Source organism: Elephantulus edwardii, unplaced genomic scaffold (assembly GCF_000299155.1).
Source record: "Elephantulus edwardii isolate Elephantulus edwardi_28Jun2011 unplaced genomic scaffold, EleEdw1.0 scaffold00028, whole genome shotgun sequence".
In the NCBI taxonomy this organism is placed as follows: Eukaryota; Metazoa; Chordata; class Mammalia; order Macroscelidea; family Macroscelididae; genus Elephantulus; species Elephantulus edwardii.
In genome coordinates this window covers 20,764,757-20,770,917 of record NW_006399778.1, presented here as the reverse complement: position 1 = coordinate 20,770,917, position 6,161 = coordinate 20,764,757, and positions in this window count along the sequence as shown.

Here is a 6,161-nt window from a genome sequence, read left to right as displayed (position 1 = left end):
ATTCACACAATGGAATATTACGCTGCGTTGAAAAACAATAGTTTATTTTAGGGAGCTCCGGTGGCCTAGAAGCTGCTTTGCAATTCCAAAGGCATTCAGTTTGAGACCACCAGCTGCTCTGTGGGAGAAGAATAGGCAATCTCCTCCCATGTGATTAACTGCCTCTGAAAAACCCACTGGAGGGTCAGCTATGGGTTGGTTCTGACTCTATGTTACACAACAATAGTGTTTAGGATTTCTGTCTATATATCCATCATTGAGATGGGCCTGTGGTTTTCCTTCTTGAACTGTTCTTGTCTAGCCTAGTAATCTCATAAAATGAGAATCGCAGGGAGAATGTTAGAGGAGTGTGGTTACAATGTGGTGGTGATGTGGTTTTTTAATACAATTGAGTCAACTACAAACTCATAGCAAACCTGTGAACAACAGATTGGAACCCTATTCTATCCTGTGCAATCCTTGTCCTCTCTGATAAACCTGAGCCCATTGTTGCAGTCACTGTATCATTCCATCTCATTGAGGATTTTCCTGTGGGGACTCTCCTTCATAAACATTCATAAAGTGCATTGAAAGTTTAACCAAAAGCCAAAACACAAAATGAATAAGTTTTAAGAAGTGGTTCCTCTTTATCTTTTTAAAGATGTGGAAATCTTCCATAAGGATTAACAATCTTGGAAATACTATGGAATGGTTCTATTCTGCCTTATAGGATTGCTTTGAGTCAGAATTGGCTTGATGACAATAGGTTGGTGACAATTAGATTCAGAGGCTTGATCAAATACAGCCTTCTTTTTTTTTTTTATTACAGGACCACTTCATAGGTAATCGGGATGGGTGTGTCAGAGGCTGTGAGATTGGCACAGGATAGAGCAGGGTCTAGGGCTGTTGTACATACGGTCGCTATGAGTCGCAAATGACTCGACGACACCTAACAACAACAACTTCATAGGTGTTACTGATGATTAATAATCCCTTAGTCAAGGGTTGTACTGTTGCTATGTACCATTGAGTCAAATCCGACTCATAGTTGACCATCCAGCAGGTTTTCAGGGCCATTTAATCGCACATGAAGAGATTATCTGTCCTTCTCTCCTGGATTCAAACTGAATATCTTTGGGATGTCAGCACAGCTTTTTGCCAGTAGGCCACCAAAGCTCCCTGTCAGTCAAGAGTTGTTATTATGTGCTGTCGAGTTGCTTGTGACTCATAGAGACTCGGTGTACAAGAGCCCTACACTCTGCTCTATCCTGTGCCAACCTTTCTCTAACACACCTACTTCCATTACTCCAGTCACTGAATCAATCCATCTCATCGAGGGTCTTCCTCTCTTGCGCTGTCCCTCCACCCTCCCAAACATGATATCCCTCTCCAAGGACTGGTCCCTCCTTGCAACGATGACAGTCAAGAGTAGGATTGGATAATATGTCTATTTTGGAAAACTGTAAACTAGTTAAAATTTTTTCAGAAGTCATCTAATATGCTTTCATAATAAATTTCAGAACCTTCAAAAGGTTATTAATTCTGGCATATTTGGAAAAGAAGAAGGTCAACAAGGAAGGAAGACCCCCAAAGAGGACTAACACAGTGACTACAAGCATAAAAAAGACTGTAAGAATGGCACAGGAGCAGGTCTCATTCTGTTCTGTTGTACAGATTGTTAAGAGTCAGAGGCAACTTGCTACCACTTAACAACAATGTCATAAATATTGACAGATCAAACTAGATGCAATGTAATTACTAAAGTAGGTTAGTAGTCCTATCCTCCAATTAAAATCTCCTTATTTTCTATCAGAAAGCAGAATAAAACGTGTGCTCTTAGCAGGCATGATGCTGGGAATGGTGGAAGGTCAGCGAAGGAGAGGAAGACTCTCAGGCAGGTGAATTGAAACAGTGACTGCGGCAGTGGGATCTCATGTGTCGAGTTGTGAGGATGACACAGAGTAGAACAAGGTTCAGATCTTTTGTTCATAGGGTCACTACGAGTAATACTCAACGGCACCTAACAACAAAAACAACAGCAACATGTCTTTTGATTTCTTGACTGCTTTTACCATGGGTGTTATTTGCAGAGCTAAATAAAATTAAATCATGGACAATTTCAATCTCTTCTCTATCATGATATTGCCTATTGGTCCAGTGTAAGGTTTTTATTTTCTTGATGTTGAAATGTAATCCATACTGAAGGCTGTAGTCTTGGTCTTCTGCAGTAAGTGCTTCAAATCCTCTTCACTTTCTGCGAGTAAGGCTGTATTATGTGAATAAGCAGATCATAGAAGTTTCATAACAAAATATCACAAGTGTGTGGCTTCAAGGAAAATAATGTTATTTTCTTATGGTTCAAGAGCCTAGAAATTCACATTCAAGGGCTTAACTCAAAGCAATGGGCACATCTTTTCTTATTTATTCCAGCTTCTTACACCTGATAGCAATTCTTGTAAATCTTACATTGTTTCTATGTACCATTGAATAGGAACTGACCCATAGCTGACCTTCCTGTGGGTTTTCAGAGACAGTTAATATCATGGGAGGAGACTGCCCATCCTTTTCCCATGGAGGAGCTGGTGACATTAAACCCTGTGTCTTCAGGATTGCAGTGCAGCTTTTTGCCACTAGGCCACCAGAGCTCCTATAAATCTTATGAATGTTTGTATTTTCCTCTTTTCCCTCTGGAGATCCATGATGTGTGTCTATTCTGCTATTTTTATTCATCAGAAGCTATTAGATTTAGAACCCATCTTGAGTCTGACTTAATTAATACAGCAAAGAGCTATTTTCAAAGAAGGTCATATTTATAGTCGTGGGGCCAGAATTTATAGTTGTGCTGATTTTACCCCTATGACACATGAGAAATTTAATTAAGAGCTGTAAGAGAAATGGCAGTGCAGATCCTTGGGGGGGCAGGGGGTGGGGGGAGTGGGATGTGGTGCTTTACCATCTGGTCAGACAGAATGGCTCAGGAGAGGACAGGGTTCAGAGTTATTGGTGGATTGTTATGAGCTGCAGATGACTGAAGGGCACCTAATAACAAAAAAAAAAAGAGAGAGAGAGAGAGAGAGAGAAATCAGACTTTGTGGTGCTGTGCTATAAGAATATCTACTGACTAAAGAAATGTAGTGGATTTTAGTAAGTTTTCTATATGTTTTAAGTGCTCTTCTTATTCTTTTGGATAAAACACTGTGAGTCCATCTTGTACCATGGGAACAGAATGTCTTGCCCTCACTCATACTTCTGGTCTCTTAACAGAGTTTCTCAGCTGGAGTTTCATTGCCTCCCATGTAACTTCCTTCAACTGCTAACTGTACATTCATGTTGCTTATTAAAAATAATATTGCACCCTTTGTGATTTTTAAAATATGTATTCTTGCCACCATTATATCTATTTGTTCTCTTGGCCATCCATGGGATGTTCAGTGTTCCACATCAAAACTCAAAGGCATCAATTCTTTTTCTGTCATCCTTATTCATTGACCAGGTCTCAGACGCATAGCTAGTAATCGTAAAGATAATAAGCTGAATCAGACACACCTTAGATCTCTAACTGACATCACTATTCCTCAATAAGTTGGAAAGGTCCCTCACTGCAGATTTTCCCAGTGCAATGCATTTCCCTATCTCCTGGCTGCTAATGCCAAGGATATTAATTGTGTATTCAAGGAAGATGAAGAGAGTGCAGTCTGAGTGCTCTTTGGAGGCAAGAATGATGAGGCTTCACCTCACATACCTTGGCCATATTGCTAGGAGATGCTATTCCTTAGAGAGGGACATGACGCTGGGAAGGGTGGAGGATCGGCAAAGCAGAGGAAGCCCCTCAACCAGGTGGATTGACACGGTGACTACTGCAATGTGCTCTTGTGTGTCAGGAAGTGTGAGGATGGAGCGGGCCAGGACTAGGCTCAGCTCTTTTTTGTTCATAGGATCGTTATAAGTCATACTCGACTCGATGGCACCTAACAGCAACAACAAAAACCACCACTATTAGGAATTCTGATGTCTATTGGTAGGAAGGTATGCTGCAATCCCAAACACATGTGGTTCAAACACTGCTCCTGAGAGAAAGGTTGTGAGTCTCCTTCAATTCCGTGTACTGACTCTGAAACCCCACTGGAGGATCAGCTGTGAGTTTGTTCCGACTCGATGGCACACAACAACAAGAACAGCTGATATGAAAAGCTAAGGAAATATTAACACAAAGACCCATGCTAAAATGATTACCATGGATGGAAGGGAGAAAGTAATAACAATTAATAAATATATAATGAAAACTAAAAAACCAATCAATCAATCAATCAATCAATCCCCCATTGCTGTTAAGTTGGAGCAGACTCTTAACTGACCCTGCCGCAGGTTTTCATTGGATGTAAATTAGAAAGGAGGAGATTGCCCATCATTCACTCTCTGAGCAGTTGGTGGATTCCAACTGTCTGCCTTTTGGATTGACAGAGAAATTCTCTACTGACTAGGCCACCAAAGTTCCCTCGCATATTAAAACACTGAAGTGACAGGCCATATACAATAAAGGGATGAGAAACACAATGTCAATAAAGAAGGGGAAGGCACAGAGAGGTGTAGCAGGAGTAATAGAAAGCATAATTACAGGGTGAAAGTTGAAAACTTATTTCATCTGTGAGAATATAAATTAATGTTACATAGAACAAAATTCTTATAAGTGGCTGAATGAAATATTAATTTGTTTTTTTAACTTTCACTTATATTGCGATGAAAAGAAAAAGAAATACGTGTTCTTGATCACTGTATGAAGACTGTACGTGGACAACCAGATGGAAATTACATAAGAGGAGCCATTTCTTTCACAATTCTCCCCATAGTACAGGACAGTGCACCATTCACAGCTCTCTTGTAGGCTTGCAGTCTTAGGTACAGTTAGCAAATCAGTCTCTCAGCTTCACCAATGGAAGTTCATGCCTTGGACACAGGATTTCAGTGCATATTTTGAGATGTGGACAAAAACTCAATCCTTAACAGCCTATATCAGCACTTGGTTCTGAATAGAATTGACTTCACCAAAACTGTATGAAGGCATGCATAAAGATAGGATTAGCTGAAGATTCTCATTCACAAGTTCAACCTTGCACCAGCCATAGACTCCAGTGATAACTACAATGTTGCTGTGTGCTATTGGGTTGCTTCTGACTCAGAGATTACATGGACATTTTCTTGGCTGTCTTTTTTATGGAAGCAGATCAGCGGATATTTTCTTCCTCAGAGCTATAGATTTGATTTAAATTACTGACCTTTTAGGTATCAGGCAAATCAACTGTTGCCTGATTTTTGTTGTTATTATGTGCCATCTAATAGATTGTGACTCATGGAGACCCTATGAACAACAGCTCTGAACCCTTCCCTATCCTTAGTCAATCTCACTGTCTCTCTCATCTGCCTCCATTGCCACAGTCACTCTGTCAACCCATCTCATCTGGGGTCTTCCTCTCCTATACTGACCCTCCACCCTTCTAAGCATGATGTCTTTCTTCAAAGATTGTTCTTTTGTAACATGGCCAATATATATGAGATGGAATTTCAAAACTTTGCTTCCAAGGAGCAATCTGGTTTCACCCTCTCCAGGTCAGACCTGTTTGTTCTCTTGGCAGTTCATAGTACATTCAGTACTCTTCTCCAGTATCACAACTCAAGGACATCAGTTCTTCTTTTGTCAACCATAGTCATTGTCAAGCTTTCAGATGCATAGCAAGTACTTGAGAAGACTATGGCCTTAGTTTCCAGACTGACATAATTGCTCTTCAGCACTCTGGAGAGGTCCTTGACAGCAGATATTCCTAATGCAACTTCTCTTTTAATTTCCTGACTGTTGGTACCAAGGGTTTTGATTCACATCAAACTACCTGTACTCCTTCATAACGATAATAAACTCAAACTCATTGCTGTTGAGTCGGAATCAACTCTTAGCTGATCCTCCAGCAAACTTTCAGAGACAGTAAATCTTGTGGGAGGAGATTGTCATCTTTCTCTTGTGGAGTGGCTGGTAGATTTGAACTGCATTCTTTTGGGTTATCAGTAAAACTCTTTCTTTAGCTGTTTCCTATGAGATGGAGGTTAGGTACTTTTAAGTTAGTCACTATTCTTAACACCAGTCATTAAACACACATATCCTACTTTCTACTTCTGTACTGCATTTGTTGCAA